The sequence below is a fragment of the Macaca fascicularis genome, chromosome 3 (assembly GCF_037993035.2).
Source record: "Macaca fascicularis isolate 582-1 chromosome 3, T2T-MFA8v1.1".
In the NCBI taxonomy this organism is placed as follows: Eukaryota; Metazoa; Chordata; class Mammalia; order Primates; family Cercopithecidae; genus Macaca; species Macaca fascicularis.
The window spans coordinates 51,689,020-51,707,088 of record NC_088377.1 but is presented as its reverse complement, the minus strand read 5'-3'; the positions used below and the strand labels follow the sequence as shown (position 1 = coordinate 51,707,088).

General features: G+C 47.5%; 1 protein-coding gene and 1 non-coding gene across 5 annotated transcripts in view; both read left to right on the top strand.

Annotated features, from left to right (window-relative positions):
• Positions 1-18,069, top strand: part of POR (cytochrome p450 oxidoreductase) — a 77,861-nt gene that overhangs the window by 16,641 nt on the left and 43,151 nt on the right. The gene's annotated exons all lie outside the window — the stretch shown is intronic.
• On the top strand, positions 17,085-17,219 carry LOC123572645 (small nucleolar RNA SNORA14). The gene has a single exon (XR_006697198.1). It is a non-coding gene; the product is annotated as a small nucleolar RNA SNORA14 (small nucleolar RNA).

Here is an 18,069-nt window from a genome sequence, read left to right as displayed (position 1 = left end):
GGTTACAGGGATGCAGAATAGCTCCACCCAGACATGAGACCAATCCCGTGTCCTTCTGCAGGGCTTATGTCATCTTGGGCAATGCTCTCCTCCAATGATGTGGCCAGGATGTCAGCTGCAAAATGAACCCCAAGTCATCCAGTGAGGCTGCGTCTACCTGTAACTTCGCCATGTCCTAAAAAGGTCTTGAAGGGCAGACAGATGGTTGATAGAATAGCTCTGGAGACCGTTGCCCTGGGTTTGAATCCTGGTTCCAACATTTGTTGATTCCCTAATGTTGGACAAGGAATTTTAACCTTTGTGATAATTACAGCTCCTGTACATCAGAGCAGTGTTGTAAGGATGAAATAAAGTAGCAGACTGTCTATTGTAAGTGCTTACCACATGCTGTTTGTTATTACATGTACATTACATTATAAGAGGGGAAAGTATTCTGTTAGACAACTTACTCTGTTCATTAGTTAAAAACAAGTCAGGGCCGGGCTTGGTGGCTCACACCTGTAATCGCAGCACTTTGGGAGATTGAGATGGGCTAATGGCTTGAGCCCGGGAGTTCGAGACCAACCTGGGCAACATGGTGAAACCCCATATCTTTTTTTTTTTTTTTTTTTTTTTTTTTAAGACAGAGTCTCGCTCTGTCGCCCAGGCTGGAGTACAGTGGCGTGATCTCGGCTCACTGCAAGCTCTGCCTCCTGGGTTCATGCTATTCTCCTGCCTCAGCCTCCCGAGTAGCTGGGACTACAGGCACCCGCCACCATGCCCGGCTAATTGTTTGTGTTTTTAGTAGAGACAGGGTTTCACCGTGTTAGCCAGGACGGTCTCCATCTCCTGACCACGTGATCTGCCTGCCTTGGCCTCCCAAAGTGCTGGGATTACAGGCGTGAGCCACCGCACCCGGCTGAAACCCCATCTCTTATAAAAAATACAAAAAGTTCACGGGGCTTGGTGGTGGGTGCCTGTAGTCCCAGCAATGCAGGAGACTGGGCTGTGATCACGCCACTGTACAGCAGCCTGGCTGACAGAGTGAGACCCTGTCTCAAAAAAAAACCCCAAAAACAAAAACCAGTTCAGGAGTGGGGAGTGACTGCTGATGAGTGTGGGATTTCTTTTTGGGGGTATGAAGATGCTCTGTAATCTGGTAGTGGTGATGCTTGCACAGTGGGTGAATATAGTGAAAACCACTGAATTTTACACTTTAAAATGATGAATTTTATGGTGTGTGAATTCTGTCTCAGTTCTTTTTTGTTTGTTTGTTTGTTTGTTTTTTGAGACTGACTCTCACTCCGTGGTCCAGGCTGGAGTGCAGTGGCCCAATCTTATCCCACTGCAACCTCTGCCTCCCGGGTTCCAGTGATTCTCTTGCTTCAGCCTTCTGAGTAGCTGGGATTACAGGCACCCACCACCACGCCCAGCTAATTTTTGTATTTTTGGTAGAGACAGGGTTTCACCATGTTGGCCAGACTGGTCTCAAACTCCTGACCTCAAGTGATCCTGCCTGCCTCGGCCTGAGGCATGAGCCACTGCTCCCAGTCTCTATCTCAGGTTTCTTTCTTTTCTTTTCTTTTCTTTTTTTTCTTTTTTTTTTTTTTTTTTTTTTTGAGACAGAGTCTTGCTCTGTTACCCAGGCTGGAGTACAATGGCACAATCTCTACTTACCACAACCTCCACCTCCTGGGTTCAAGCGATTCTCCTGCCTCAGCCTCCCGACTAGCTGGGATTACAGGCACGCACCACCATGCCCGGCTAATTTTTGTATTTTTAGTAGAGATAGGGTTTCACTATGTTGGCCGGGCTGGTCTTGAACTCCTGACCTTGTGATCCACCTGCCTCAGCCTCCCAAAGTACTGGGATTACAGGTGTGAGCCACCGTGCCCGGCTTCTACCTCAGTTTTTAAAAATCAGGTTTATAGGTCATAAGTTCTTGAGCAACTAGATTCCCACCAGTTGTGCTACCCGTTCCCTGTCACCTTGAGCTAGTCCTGGACACCTGCAGCAGCCATACCTTCACTGTGTTTCTGGGCTCCCACACATTTCTAAGCCCTCTTGAAGTTAACTTCGGGTAATGGTCTGTGAGAGGAAGTGATGTATGTCACTTCTGGATGAAAGCATTTAAGAGCCAGGGCCGGGCCTTCCAACAATCTTCTTCCCATCAGGATGGCCCCGGAAGTTGTACATTGAGATGGTGGAATGACAAGAGAAAAAGCTACTTGAACCACGGAGTCACCTTATGGAGGCCAGGGGCCTGGTGGAGTCACCCTGCCCACACTAGACGTTGCTTAGAGTTCAACGTGAAGCCATGCAATGTGGGTCACTGCTCAGGAGGACTTTCCCTGTAGCCTCTCATGCAGGTGTACTATGTGATGTGGTGGGTCTCTTTTCTAACAGGAAGCCCCAGCAGGTGCAGCAGGGCCGTGGTTCTCCCAACCCAAGCACATCTTCACAGCTCGCTGCAGTCAAGTACGCAGCTCTCTTGGTGGTGTCTGACAAATGAAGCATGAAGCCCTCAGTCCAAAGCAGCATCTTGGGTAACCTAGTGTACCTGTCTCGAGCAGCAGGCATGGTACAATGTCAGGCCAGCACCAAAGGATTTTGTCTTCCTTGTAAGACAACATGGGGCAATAGAAAGCTGTATGGGAAATCTTGTAAATGGTGTAATAATTATAATGCATTTATAGACACTGCATGACAGTCCTTTGTCACCATAGCGATGGGATCTAATTATTACTGACTCGTTCGTGTTGTGGGTTTTTAGTAACCCTACTACCCACATTCTAGAATTTCAACACATGCTATGAATATCCAATCATAGGTCACAGAGATGACCTAGAGGTGGTGCTCAATACACTTTTTTTTTTTGAGACCGAGTCTCGCTCTATCTCCCAGGCTGGAGTGCAGTGGCACGATCTCGGCTCAGTGCAACCTCCGCCTCCCGGATTCAAGCAATTTTCCTGCCTCGGCCTCCTGAGTAGCTGGGATTACAGAGCGTGCACCACCATGCCCAGCTACTTTTTGTATTTTTAGTTTCACCATGTTGGCCAAGCTGGTCTTGAGCTCCTGACCTCAAGTGATCTTCCCACTTTGTCCTCCCAAAGAACTGGGATAGCAGGTGTGAGCCAACATGCCTGGCCTCAATACACAATTGATTGACACCAGCCTTAAATGCATAGCAATGACCTAACACCAAGGTGAAATGCAAGCAACGCTGGGGAGGGAATGACCAATATGGTGCCCTGTGAGGTCTCAGCCCATGGGCCATCTGGCCTGTCTGTCTCATTAGTACCATTGTTCCCTGTCAGCTTGTGGAAGAGCTGGTTTGAAACTACTTGTTGAACAGAAGGAAGCCACTGACTAAGACCTATTCTGTGGGTGAAGCTGTCGCCCAGAGCACCCCCCGTGGCTCCCTGGTCCTCTATGCACTAGTAGAAACTCAGTTTTTGCTGAATGGCACAGCCCACTACTAGCTGAATGTGGGGTGGCAGTAGCCAGCATGAGAACCGCCAAGACCATTGTGAGCCAGGAGTTGGGTCACCCCTTCCTTGTCTAGAGTTGCAACAAGAAGTGACAGAGAGAGTCCCACAAGGTCTCTACATCTCCCTCTGTAAGTTGTGGAAATTTCAGTAATTTGCTTGGTCCTTAGGTCTTTGAATCTGAATCTATAAAATGGATGAAATAATATTTCTCTAAACAGGTTTATCATATGAATCAAAAGAAATCGTAGAAAGTGCCTAGCCAGGGTGCTTGGCATGTAGTAGGTGCTGAGTGAATGTTGGTTGCATTGCTTGGCTCCTGCTTAGTGATTCTGCAGTAAACACAGTGCTGTGTAGACTAGGCAGGCCTTTCTCTCTTCTGCAATTCTGAGTGCTTCTTCTTAAGAACCAAGGGTACTAACCCTTGTTTTAGAGACATTCATAAACTAGCAAGCGTAGTGGTGTGCACCTGTAGTCCCAGCTCCTCGGGAGGCTGAGGTGGGAGGAGTACTTGATCCTGGGAGGTAGAGGTTGTGGTGAGCTGTGATTGCACTACTGCACTCCAGCCTAGACAACAGAGCAAGACCCTGTCTAAAAAATAAATAAACAAATAAATGTAAACGCGGAAATAGAAAACGTTTATACTGGCAGAGGCTCGCTCTGTCGCCCAAGCTGGAATGCAGTGGCACGATCTCAGCTCGCTGCAACCTCCACCTCCCAGGTTCAAGTGGTTCTTATGCCTCAGCCTCCAGAGTAGCTAGGATTACAGGCACGCGCCACCATGCCTGCCTTATTTTGTATTTTTAGTAGAAACAGGGTTTCTCCATGTTGGTCAGGCTGGTCTCAAACTACCAACCTCAGGTGATCCGCCTGCCTCGGCCTCCCAAAGTGCTGGGATTACAGGTATGAGCCACCTTGCCTGGCTCTTATGTATTTATTTTTTAAAGACAGGGTCTTGCTCTGTCACCAGGCTGGAGTGCAGTGTTGGGATCATATCTCACTGTAACCCCCAATTTCTGGGCTCAAGTGATCCCCTCACCTCAGCCTCCTGAGTAGCTGGGACTACAGGTGTGCACCACCACACCTCACTATTTTTTAAATTTTTTGTAGAGATGGGGTTTCACTGTGTTGCCCAGGCTGGTCTCAAACTCCTGGCCTTAATTGATCCTCCTGCCTCAGCCTGCCAATGTGCTGGGATTACAGGCATGAGCCACTGTGCCTGGCCAGCAACAATATTTATAACAGCCCCCAAGAGGAAACAATCCAAGTATCCATCACCCATTGAATGGATAGACAAAATGTGGTATATCCATACAATGAAATGTTACTCAGGCATGAAGAGGAATGAAGGGCTGATGCATGCTACAACGTGGATGGACCTTGAAGACATTATTCTAAGTGAAAGAAGCCAGTTACAAAGGACCACTTATTGTGTGATTTTATTTATTTATTTTTATTTATTTATTTATTTATTTATTTATTTGAGACAGAGTCTCCCTCTGTGCCCAGGCTATAGTGCAGTGGTGCAGTCTTGGCTCACTGCAACCTCCACCTCCAAGGTTCAAGCGAATCTTCTGCCTTAGCCTCCTGAGTAGCTGGGATTACAGGCGCCTGTCATCACACCCAGCTAATTTTTTAATATTTTTGGTAGAGACGGGGTTTCACCACGTGGGACAGGCTGGTCTCGAACTCCTGTCCTCAAGTGAACCTCCCGCCTCGGCCTCCCAGAGTGCTGGGATTACAAGTGTGAGCCACCACACCCAGCCTGTTTTTCCTTTTAAAGCCATGACTCTATTTTCCCTTCTGGCCTTGGTGTGTGGCCTCTTCCCCACTCTGTCACCTGCCCTTTTGAGTCCCTTTCCATCAGGAAGCCCTCCTTAACCACTACCAGACTCACCCACACATGAACTGGCTCACACCATCTGTTTATTTTGGCAAGGAGATAAAGATATGTCTTCCACCAGAGAAGCAGAGGCCACTACTTGATTCAGTTTGCCCTCCCTGCTGGGCACAGGTGTCATGGCCTCCCTTAAGTGCTTATTAATTCCTGTGTTTCAGCTTTCTCTCCTTCCACCCGCTGCTAGGCTTCCGTGCGCACAGTGCTTTGTGGAATTGCTCCTGTCTCTTCAGCTTAGCAGTGTGCCTTGAAGAGGAAGAGCTGCAGAGAAATGTTGAAATAAATTGCTTTTTGAAAAATAATTTGACAGTAAGTCAAGGACCTTAAAAATATTTATTCCCTTTGATTCAGAAATATTTCTAAGACAAATTCAGAAATTCTTTTTTTTGAGACAAATTCTGGCTCTGTCCGCCCAGGCTGGAGTGGAGTGGTGCAGTCTTGGCTCACTGCAACCTCCTCCTCCCAGGTTCAAGTGATTCTCATGCCTCAGCCTCCAGCTAGCTGGAACTGCAGGTGTGCACCAACACACCCAGCTAATTGTTGTATTTTTTGTAGAAACAGGGATTTGATGTGTTGCCCAGGCTAGTCTTAAACTCCTGAGCTTAAGCGATTTGCCTGCCTCGGCCTCCCAAAGTGCTGAGACTACAGGCGTGCACCACTGCGCCTGGGCCAGAAATTCTATTTTAAGGAACCTACCAGCGGCTTACAAAGACTTATGTTTTTTTTTTTTTTTTTTTTTTGAGACGGAGTCTTGCTCTGTCGCCCAAGCTGGAGTGCAGTGGCGCGATCCTGGCTCACTGCAAGCTCCGCCTCCTGGGTTCACGCCATTCTCCTGCCCCAGCCTCCCGAGTAGCTGGGACTACAGGCGCCCGCCACTGCGCCCGGCTCATTTTTTTTTGTATTTTTAGTAGAGACGGGGTTTCACCGTGGTCTCGATCTCCTGACCTTGTGATCCACCCGCCTCGGCCTCCCAAAGTGCTGGGATTACAGGCGTGAGCCACCGCGCCCGGCCAGACTTATGTTGAAAATATATCAATCCTGTTTTTCGTGACTTTTTTTTTTTAACAATTTTAATTTTTTTTTCTGTACTAGAAAATGCACTGTAACTTGACATTGTAATAGTGAAAATATAATGACATTTGAGAATTTATAACAAGAGAAAATGTTCACAATTTAATATATGAAAAGAAGTAGAACAAAATTATGTGTAGTATAACACCAATCATGTTAAAAACATGGCCAGGCACAGTGGCTCACACCTCTAATCCCAGCACTTTGGGAGGCTGAGGCAGGCAGATCACGAGGTCAGAAGTTTGAGACCAGCCTGACCAACATAGTGAAACCCCATCTCTTCTAAAAATACAAAAATTAGCCAAACATGGTGGCAGGCAACTGTAATCCCAGCTACTCAAGAGGCTGAGGCAGGAGAATCGCTTGAACCTGGGAGGCGGAGGTTGCAGTGAGCTGAGCGAGATGGCACCACTGCACTCCAGCCTGGGCAACAGCGAGACTCCATCTCAAAAAAAAAAAAAGGTATGTCCTGTAATATACATGTACAAAACTGGTAGAATGAAACCAAATAAGAGTTTGGATTATGTTTTCTTTAATTTGATGTTTTAAAATGTAGCACGTTTTCTTCACTAAACATGCTTTTAAATTTTTTAATTGACAAAGTTGTATATATTTATAGTGTATGGCATATTGTTTTGAAGTCTGGTAGAATTGCTCAATTGAGCTAATTAACATATGCATTACCTCACACCTTTTTTTTGTGGTGAGAACACTTAAAATCGACTCTTAGCAGTCTTCAAGAGTACAACACATTGCTACTAACTATAGTCATGTTATACAATAAGTCTCTCTTTGTTTTTTTGGTGGTTTTTTTTTTTTGAGCAGAGTTTTGCTCTTGTTGCCCAGGCTGGAGTGCAGTGGCACAATCTTGGCTCACTACAACCTCTGCCTCCCAGGTTCAAGCGATTCTCCTGCCTCAGCCTCTGGAGCAGCTGGGATTACAGGCACATGCCACCACGCCTGGCTAATTTTTTGTATTTTTAGTAGAGATGGGGGTTTCACCATGTTGGCCAGGCTAGTCTCTTAACTCCTGACCTCAGGTGATCCACCTGCCTTGGCCTCCCAAAGTACTGGGATTACAGGCGTGAGCCACCACACCCAGCCTCAGTAGGTCTTTTGAACTGTATTTAAGTTTAACTTTTTGTTTTGAAATAGTTTCAGATTTGCAGAAAAGTTGCAACAGTGCCAACAATTCTTGAGTGCCCTTTACCCAGATTTCCCCATTGTTAATATTTTACCATATTTGCTTTATCGATGTGTGTGTGTGTGTGTGTGTGTATGTGTGTGTGTCTTAGATCACTCAGTCTTTATCTTTCATGCCCTTGACAGTTTTGAAAATGTGAGGCCGTCGGCCGGGCGCGGTGGCTTAAGCCTGTAATCCCAGCACTTTGGGAGGCCGAGATGGGCGGATCACGAGGTCAGGAGATCGAGACCATCCTGGCTAACACGGTGAAACCCCGTCTCTACTAAAAATACAAAAAATAGCCGGGCGAGGTGGCGGCGCCTGTAGTCCCAGCTACTCGGGAGGCTGAGGCCGGAGAATGGTGTGAACCCGGGAGGCGGAGCTTGCAGTGAGCTGAGATCCAGCCACTGCACTCCAGCCTGGGCTACAGAGCGAGACTCCGTCTCAAAAAAAAAAAAAAAAAAGAAAATGTGAGGCCGTGTCTCTGTCAACGTCTCACAGTTTGGTTTGGGTTTGTCTAATGTTCCCTCATAACAAGATGCAGCTTCCACCCTAGGCAACAGAGTGAACAACAACAAAAAAAAGAGGTGACCTGGGTGCTTTTGATACCAATCTACATTCAGATGTGGGAGCAAAGAAATGACTTAAAGTTGAAGTTTATATTTAAAAGGGAAGCAGAGTGTACGTTTGGAAAATCTGCAGCCTGGCCATGTGACAGAGAAAGAAAAACCTTTTTCAAGAGAATTCAAGCAGGCTGTGGAGCAACCACTTGCTAGAGCGATTTGCAGATTTAAAAAGGAGCCAAGTGCTGATAGCCAAGACTGTGGGATAAAAAAAGGCCTTGAAGGCATTTCAGAGACCTTCCCGGCAGCCCCTCCCATTACAGTTGTGGAGACTTAGGAGGGAAGAATGCTTTGTGGTTCAGGCCCAGGGCCAGGGCCAGGGCCCCGCTGCCCTGCACAGCCTCAGGACACTGCTCCTCACATCCCTGGCCACTCAGCCTCCAGCCTTGGCTCAAAGGGGCCCAGATACAGCTCAGGCTGACCACACTAGAGGGTGAAAGCCATAAGCCTTGGTGGCTTCTATGTGATGATGAGCCTGTGGGTGGACAGAGTGCAAGAGTGAAGGAGGCTTGGCAGCCTCCACCTAGATTTCAGAGGATGTATGGGAAAGCCTGGATACCCAGGCAGAAGCCTGCTGCAGGGGCAGACCCCTTACTGAGAACCTCTGGTAGGGCAGTGTGGAGGAGGAATGTGGGGTTGGAGGCCCCATACAGAGTTCCCACTGGGGCACTGCCTAGTGGAGCTGTAGGAAGGGGGCCACTGTCGTACAGACCCCGGAATGGTAGATCCATCAGCACCTTGCAACCTGTCCCTGGAAAAGCCACAGGCTGTGAGAGCAGCCTTAGGTTGAACCCTGCAAAGCCACCAGGGCAGAGCTGCCCAGGACCTTGGGAGCCCACCCTTTGCACCAGCACGCCCTGGATGTGAGACATGGAGTCAAAGGAGATTATTTGGGAGCTTTAAGATTAACGACTGTCTGGCAGGTACGGTGACTCACACCTGTAATCCCAGCACTACGGGAGGCTGAGGTGGGAATGCAGTGGCGCTATCTCGGCTCACTGCAACCTCCACTTCCTGGGTTCAAGCGATTCTCCTGCCTCAGCCTCCCAAGCAGCTGGGACTACAGGCACCCACCATCACGCCCAGCTAATTTTTGTATTTTTAGTAGAGACAGGGTTTCATCATGTTGGCCAGGCTGGTCTCGAACTCCTGACCTCAGGTGAGCTGCCCACCTCAGCCTCCCAAAGTGCTGGGATTACAGGCATGAGCCACTGTGCCTGACTGGCGGAACTGGTTTTTTTTTTTTTTTTTTTTTGAGACGGAGTCTTGCTCTGTCGCCCAGGCTGGAGTGCAGTGGCTGGATCTCAGCTCACTGCAAGCTCCGCCTCCCGGGTTTACGCCATTCTCCTGCCTCAGCCTCCCGAGTAGCTGGGACTACAGGTGCCTGCCACTTCGCCCGGCTAGTTTTTTGTATTTTTTAGTAGAGACAGGGTTTCACCATGTTAGCCAGGATGGTCTGGATCTCCTGACCTCATGATCCGCCCGTCTCGGCCTCCCAAAGGGAACTGGTTTTTTAATTGAGAGGGTTGGTACTTCTTCCTTCCTGCCTTTGTTCAAGGGCTGCTCGAGGCGTGTGTGTGTGTGTGTGTGTGTGTGTGTGTGTGTGTGTGTGTGTGTTTCAAAGACAGAGATCTGTATTTAAGTATTAACTCAGGTCGGACACTTGGGATTTTTCACCAGGCATCGTCACCCATCAGCCAGCTCAGATTAATTAACATTAATTTGGTTGGTCTGTTCCCAGGCCCCTGGGGTGCAGGCACTTTCTGTCATTAAGTCTTTGTGACCCAGCCTTGTGTGACACATCTCCCATGATGGGGAGCCACGCCCACAACAGCGCATTCTGTGTTCAGACTCCTTTATTAGAACGTCTTTGCTTGGAGGGGATGTAAACCTCTGTCCTCTGTGACTATTCCTATTTCTGAATGCCAGGCCTTTCCCTTTAGCAGTTTTCTGACCACCTAAAACAGGGATCAAGTGCCTCTGAATCTTCTTTTCTTAGGATTAACCTGTCCAGTTCCTTTACTGTTTCTTTTTTTTTTTTTTTTTTTTTTTCTTTTTTTTTGAGACGGAGTCTCGCGCTGTTGCCCAGGCTGGAGTGCAGTGGCCGGATCTCAGCTCACTGCAAGCTCCGCCTCCCGGGTTTACGCCATTCTCCTGCCTCAGCCTCCCGAGTAACTGGGATTACAGGCGCCCGCCAACTCACCCGGCTAGTTTTTTGTATTTTTTTAGTAGAGACGGGGTTTCACCGTGTTCGCCAGGATGGTCTCGATCTCCTGACCTCGTGATCCACCCGCCTCGGCCTCCCAAAGTGCTGGGATTACAGGCTTGAGCCACCGCGCCCGGCCTTTCTTTTTCTTTCTTTCTTTTTTTTTTTTTTTGGAGAGAGGGTCTTTCTCTCCCAGGCTAGAGTGCAATGGCACAATCATCATGGCTCACTGCGGCCTCTAACTTCTCGGCTGAAGTAATCCTCCTGCCTCAGCCTCCTGAGTAGTAGGGACTACAGGTGCATGCTACCACACCTGGATAATTTTTTTTTTTTTTTTGAGATGGGGTCTCACTTTGTTGCCCAGGCTGGTCTCGAACTTCTGGCCTCAGCAATTCTCCAGCCTTGGCTTCCCAAAGTGCTGAGATTACAGGCGTGAGCCCCTGTGCCTGGCCTTCTGTTTCTCTTGTGACAGGTGTTGGGGACTACTCCCTAGGGCCACTTTCTGACTGTTGCAGTTCGTCTTTGATGTTCAATGTGGAACTCATTTGGAATTCTATTAAAGAATCCTTAGTGTGCATTCCCTTTTGGGGAGGCCATGTTGACTTCGGCCCATCCCATTCTCGTTTCGGTAAAGGAGGAGGGAGTAGCAATGTCCATGCTGTGGGCTTGCTGCCATGGACTTGCTATAGGGATTGTAACACATGCGTGTATGAGCAGGGGGCGTTGGGGGGACAGCATTCTGATTGCCTCCAGGTGATCTCTCCAGACTGTCGCCCCTGCGCTAGAGGCAGAAGCTGACTTCAGAACTGATCTGCCCAGAATTTGAGAAAAGTAAAGCAAGACCCCTGGCTCTCTCTGTTTCTCTTTTCTATATGTTTATTCAAAATTAATTGAGGCAATCAGCCAGGCATGGTGGCTCATGCCTGTAATCCTAGCACTTGGGAGGCCAAGGCAGGCCTTGAGGTCAGGAGTTTGACACTAGCTTGAGGTCAGGAGTTTGACACTAGCTTAGACAACATGGTGAAACCCCGTCTCTACAAAAAATACAAAAATTAGCCAGGCATGTTGGCGGGTACCTGTAATCGCAGCTACTTGGGAGGCTGAGGTGGGAGAATTGCTTGAACCTGGGAGGAGGAGGTTGCAGTGAGCCTAGATTGTGCCACCGCACTCCAGCCTGGGGACAAGAGCCAGACCCTGTCTCAAAAAAAAAAAAAAAAAAAAAGCCCGGGTTTGGTGGCTCGCATCTGTAATCCCAGCACTTTGGAAGACTGAGGGAGACAGATCACCTGAGGTCAGGAGTTTGAGACCAGCCTGGCCAGCATGGCAAAACCCTATCTCTACTAAAAATACAAAAATTAGCCAGGCCTAGTGGCAGGCACCTGTAATCCCAGCTACTCCGGAGGCTGAGGCAGGAGAATTGCTTGAACCTGGGAGGCAGAGGCTGCAGTGAGCCGAGATCGTGCCATTGTACTCCAGCCTGGGCAACAAGGGCAAAACTCCATCTAAAAAAAAAAAAAAAAATTGAGGCAAAAGTGGGGATGATCAAGTGGATGAACCAGCATGAACTCCTATGGAGAGTTTTGTGCCTGTAAATCACCTTGTGTCACCTTTTAATGTTGACACTGGATTATATCCATGCAATGCCCTGGAGCTTAGGGGAACTGTGGGCTTACCTCCTTGGCATTCAAGCCAGGGAGCCGAGGCCCCAGAGATGCTGCTAGAAGCAGGCACAGGGAGCTGCAGCTGAAGCATCAGCCCCTGTGGGCCTGGTCAGCTCAATTTGTGCTGAGTCATGCCCGCTGTTCGCCCGCTTTCCCCCCCCACCCCCCAGTCATGCTTGCACATATCTGACTCAGCAGCTGTCTTCCTCTTTCACGTCATTGCATCGGGCGCGTGCTGGTCATGTGTTTCTAAATTAAGTCCTGTTGTGTGGGAAAAAGGCCATCAGCTGGGGGCGTTTGGCCATCTTCAGTGGAGAATATTCTCCAGGACATCTGGGTCAAGGCCCTGTGACTGCGTTGATATTAGGGGTGCAGGCATCGTTGTACAGTCTTACCTTCCTGTAGCAGCGTTCTGATCATACCACCCCCTTGCCCTGTCCTCACCAGCTTCCCCGGGGCCAAACACCTTAGACTAGTATACAGACCCCTAGGCCCTTACACACTCATCTGGATGTCTCCTTTAAAAGTTTATCTCGGCTGAGTGTGATGGCTTATAGCTGTTATCCCAGCACTTTGGGAGGCCAAGGTGGGAGGATTGCTTGAGCCTAGGAGTTTGAGACCCGCCTGGGCAACTTAGTGAGACTCCATCTCTACAAAAAATTTTTTTAAATCAGCTGGTATGGTGGTGCATGCCTATGGTCCCGGCTACTCAGGAGGCTGAAGCAGGAGGATTGCTTGAGCCCCGGAGTTGCAGGCTGCAGTAAGCTGTGATCACACCACTGCACTCCAGCCTTGGTGACTCCAGCCTGTTCAGTGAATGAATGAATGCTTATCTCTTACTTGCCATCTATGCATCCCCACATATAAACACATCCCATTGCACCACACTTGAGTTACCCCAGACCCCGAGTTTCCCGTGTTCTAGGCTCTGGTACACGCTTCCTCTGTCGGTAGCTTCACTCATCCCCCTAATCTGACCAGTGGACCCTGATCATTCGTCACAATCCAGCCCGGATGTTGGCCTCTGGGCGCCCTTTCCTTGACTGTTTCAGACTGTCATGGCTGCTTTTTCCTTCCAGCTCTATTTCCCCTGCACTTGGCCTCCCCATGCAGCCATGACTGCTGGGATAGGTCTGCCCTTTCTCATAGCAGGAGAGCACCTTGGGGCAAGGTTGGCGTGTCCGCTCCTTCCTGAACCAGCACAGTTCCTGGCATGCAACAGGTGCTCCTCAGCTGTTTGCTGCATGCGTGGACATAAGAGTGACAGAGGCATGTCCTTCAACATGACGTTTTTGTACCTGAACATTGTTTAGAGGCTTTTCCAGACTGTAGGCTCTGTGGAATTAGGAGCCTGCCTGCCTCGCCCTCCCTGGCATCCTTAGTGCTTTGGGCCCCACGGGCCAGCGGAGCCCTGGTGCGAGTTCCAGGCCTGCTTTGGTGGGAGTGCTCAGCGCCTTTAGCCACACAGAGCAGTAGCTTTGCAAGGCTTTCGGAGCACATCTCCAGCACATCTAAGAATCAAGAAGCAACTCAGTTTCTGGAATGGATTTCACAAAGTCTGTGAATAAGAGGGCCCCACAGGCCCTACTCAACAGCCTTCTTTCATTTATTATTATTATTTTAAATACAGAAGATGCTAGTCTTCAAAGAACCTCTTTACTCTTTCCCCCCTTTTTTTTTTTTCGAGACAGTCTCATTCTATTGCCCAGGCTGGAGTGCAATGGCATGATCTTGGCTCACTGCAACCTTCACCTCCTAGGTGCAAGTGATTCTCCTGTCTCAGCCTCCAGAGTAGCTAGAATTACAGGGGTGCGCCACCACACTTGGCTAATTTTTGTATTTTAGTAGAGACTGGATTTCACCAATGTTGGCCAGGCTGGTCTCGAGCTCCTGACCTCAAGTGATCCACCCGCCTCGGCCTCCCAAAGTGTTGGGATTACAGGCGCGAGCCACTGCACCAGTTTTTAAAAAATTTGCTGGGTGAGGTGTTACATACCTGTACTCTCAGCTACTTGGGAGGCTGAGGTGGCAGGATGGCTTGAGGCCAGGAGTATGAGGGTGCAGTGAACTATGATTATGCCACTGCTCTCCACCCCGTGTGACAGAGTGAGACCGTGCCTCTTAAAACAAGCAAACCAAAAAGATGCAGGAACCTAAGATCCTGCAGCCTGGGTTCCCTCTGGGTGCAAGCAACTTCTCCTGCCTCTTGAGGCCCTGAGTATGTTGTACAATGACACGATGGCTGAGTAGACTACAAAAGGAACCCTGCAGGGACTCGAGACAACATGGACATGGTTCACATATTCTGGAAGTATTTCTCTAGCTGTGTAGAATTTTAGAGCTGAGGATGATACTTGATTGGTGACTAGCTCCATATTGCTTTGTGGAGAAGAAACCTGAGGCCCGGGAGGTCAAGTAACCTGCCCAGATTCCCACAACCAGAGCCTGCGGCATCTAGACTGCTCAGTCAGTACAGAGCTCCAGTAACTAGGTGTACTTCAGTTATCTGGAGTAGGCGCTAATAACTTATTTCCTGTCAGAGGCCAGGTAATAAATATTTTTTAGGCTTTGCATGCCAAGAAGTAAAATCTAGGATATTATATATAACAAGAGAGGCAACAAGTGTCCACATTTTTTGTTGATGAAATTCAAATAAGGCTGGTTGCAGTGGTTCACACCTGTAATCCCAGCACTTTGGGAGGCCAAGGTGGGAGAATTGCTTGAGCCCAGGTGTTTGAGGCCAGCATGGGCAACTTAGACCCTGTCTCTGTATTTTAAAATATATATTTTTAAAAGAAATTCAAGTAATAACAACAGTTGAGTGTAAGTTTTTAATACAGGTTTGTTAATAAGAAGAATGGAATGATTTTTTTTTTTCTTTTTTTTTGAGACGGAGTCTCACGCTGTTGCCCAGGCTGGAGTGCAGTGGCGCGATCTCGGCTCACTGCAAGCTCCGCCTCCCGGGTTCCCGCCATTCTCCTGCCTCAGCCTCCTGAGTAGCTGGGACTACAGGCGCCCGCCACCGCGCCCGGCTAATTTTTTTTTGTATTTTTAGTAGAGACGGGGTTTCACTGTGGTCTCGATCTCCTGACCTTGTGATCCGCCCGCCTCGGCCTCCCAAAGTGCTGGGATTACAGGCTTGAGCCACCGCGCCCGGCCATGGAATGATTTTTGTAGGGATAACAGTTTTGGGCCAGGTGCCAATGGCTCACACCTCTAATCCCAGCACTCTTGGAGGCTGAGGTGGGAGGATCGCTTGAATCCAGGAGTTTGAGACCAGCCTGGGCAACATGGCTAAACCCTGTCTCTACAAAAAAATATTTAAAAATTAGCCAGGCATGGTAGGTAGTATGCACCTGTAGTCCCAACTACTGTGGAGACTGAGGTGGGAGGATCACTTGAGCCCAGAAAGTTGAGGCTGGAGTGAGCTGCGATTGTGCCACTGCACTTCAGTCTGGGTGACAAAGCAAGACCCAGTCTCAAAAAAACAGAAAACGGAAAACAATTTTGTTTCATTGGGGTTCTCAGTTAGTGTTCCCAAACATCAAAATCTGTTGCAAATACCCACTTGTCAGTGCTCATCTGTAATGAGATTGTATAGGTGACATCTTTGAAAATAGCTTTTCACACAAATAGGTACTGCCAAGTTATATTAGGCAGCATAAATTTTGATGGAGCATATTCATCATTGGAAGACAGCATTCATAGAATTTTTTTTAGATTCCCCTCTTGATATTTGCCTTTTTGCATTATTGCATTGCAGATCAGCCACTTCCAATTGAAAGTTAGATGAGAGCTGCTCAGTTGTACAGTTAAATGGATTTTAAATATAGGAATTTCCTTCATACTTAGATCAAGATCTGAAAAATGCTGCTAGGGCTAGAACTGTGGTTTGAGCTCAAAAAAATGTGCAAAGTTTTCTCCCTTGTTTTAACCTTGACAGTCTAGGAATTGTATGACGCAGATTGACATTACTTGTGATTAATACAAGGTTAATTTCATTGAAATGACTTTACCACAATATAAATTTTGCATATAACTGCTGTTTTGCCTTATAATTTTAGATTGGCCTCATTAAGAAACATCAAGTCTGCAGCAAAAGCCAATTTCCAAAGTCATTTAGTATTTGGTAATAGTGGTTGAGGGCAGTTCTTTCTTTTTTCTTTTTCTTTTTTTTTTTTGAGATGGAGTCTCGCTCTGTCGCCCAGGCTGGAGTGCAGTGGTGTGATCTCAGCTCATTACAACCTCAGCCTCCCAGTTTCAAGTGATTCTCCTGCTTCAGCCTCCTGAGTAGCTGGGACTACAGGCACGTGACACCACAGCCAGCTAATTTTTTGTATTTTTAGTAGAGATGGGGTTTCACCGTGTTAACCAGGATTGTCTTGATCTCCTCACCTTGTGATCTGCCCGCCTCGGCCTCCCAAAGTGCTGGGATTACAGCACCGTGCCTGGCCCTGTTTTTTTTTTTTTTTTTAAAGACTAAGAGGACAGTACATTTCAGTTATTCTTGTTCAGAGAAGTTTTAGTATTCACTCTGAGCTCAAAATAGTCACACCAGACTTTACCACTGCTAAGCTGCTGAGCTGCCGTATGGTAGAACAGTTAGGATATTCAGCTTCTATTTTTGACAAAAATCTTTAAGACCAACTTAGGTTAAGTCTGTGAGAGCAAATACTGTTGACATTCCCTTGTTTGATCACACATAATAGATTCAAATTTTTTGCGTGGTATCTGCTGGTGAATAATATAGTGAACAACCATAGGCTCCAACTAAGTCTTTTTCTGCCCCCCACATTCATTATAACACGTCTTAGTGGATTCCACCTCAGATAGTACTAAACTTTTCTCAACTTCTTTGAAAATGCTCTTATTTTTAGTTGTTTCATGCTAATTCTTCAAACTTGGCATTGACTCCCCAAGTAAATAACAGCTGAAAAGTATTGGTAATATCTTGCGATTCATCAAGAGCCAAGGAATTGCATTCTTAAACCCTCTTGGTGGCTTTCCTCTAAATGCTTCCAAGATATGAGCGAATGCTATAGAAATTGCAGGGAAGTCCAAAGGGCTGCGCTTCTCCTGTGGCTCAGTCTTATTTCATACCTGCGACATCTTTTAAGGGAAATTTGCAAGTGGGAGAATTATCAACTTAAAAAAAATAGCCAAGGAAACCTCGACTCTTCAAGGAAGCAAGGAAAACCACTCTCCTTGGAAGTGACGTCAGAGGAGGCCCAGTGCAAGTCAGGACTTCACCACCACTGGGCGGAACCGGGGAACCCCACCCCATGTGTCAGTTCAGACCATCTGGGGAGCAGTAATGAAGTACTCTTCCCTCTCCAAGCTAGGGTTTGTCAGCGGAGGCCCAGGAGGGAGACTGAATCTTGCCTGACAGCAATGAATTGATACCTTCCTTCCCTATCAGCAGGGTGACAGAGAATATTTAATAAAATCAAAAGAGGCTGGGTGCAATGGCTCACACCTATAATCCCAGCACTTTGGGAGGCCAAGGTGGGTGGATCACTTGAGACCGGGAGTTTGAGACCAGCCCCAGCAACATATTGAGACCCTGTCTCTACTAAAAATACAAAAAAAAAAAAAAAAAAAAAAAATTAGCCAGGTGTGGTGGCATGTGCCTGTAATCACAGCTACTCTGGTGGCTGAGGCACGAGAATCACTTGAACCTGGGAGGCGGAGGTTGTAATGAGCTGAGATCACACAATTGCACTCCAACCTGGGCAATAGAAACTCTTGTCTTAAAAATAAAATAAAATTAAAATTAAATAGGCTTAAATAAGATTCAGGATCTTAAAGTACTCAGAATGCCCAGGATACAATAAAATTCAATCACTATACCAAGAACCAAAGAACTCTCAACTTGAATGAGAAAAGGCAGTCAACAGACACCAGCATCAAGATGACACAGATGTTGGAATTAAACAACATATAAAGAAGAATGAAACAGAT